Genomic DNA, 320 nt, shown 5'->3' on the forward strand with positions numbered 1-320 from the left:
AGGCGCCCAGACCTCTGTCATTTATTTATTTATTTATTTTTCCACTGGGTACGCTATCCCTTTAAATGGGGACGCTGGTGCTGGCTCCGTAACACGGGAGCCGGCAGCTTGTTGATTTCAGAGCTGGTGAATTTCACATTGTTTCCACTTCACTTTCCTCGCTCCGAGGGAGGCTCCGGTTGGCGCTACGGCCGCTGTCGCCTCTGCCAACGAGGGCCAGGGGAGGGCAAGGACCTGCGGCACCGGGGCCGGCGTGGGGCCGCAGGAAAGGGTGTCGGGGCCACACAAGCACCCTCGCTGCAGTCCAGCTCCTTCCGAAG

This window comes from Pteropus alecto, unplaced genomic scaffold, assembly GCF_000325575.1.
Source record: "Pteropus alecto unplaced genomic scaffold, ASM32557v1 scaffold311, whole genome shotgun sequence".
In the NCBI taxonomy this organism is placed as follows: Eukaryota; Metazoa; Chordata; class Mammalia; order Chiroptera; family Pteropodidae; genus Pteropus; species Pteropus alecto.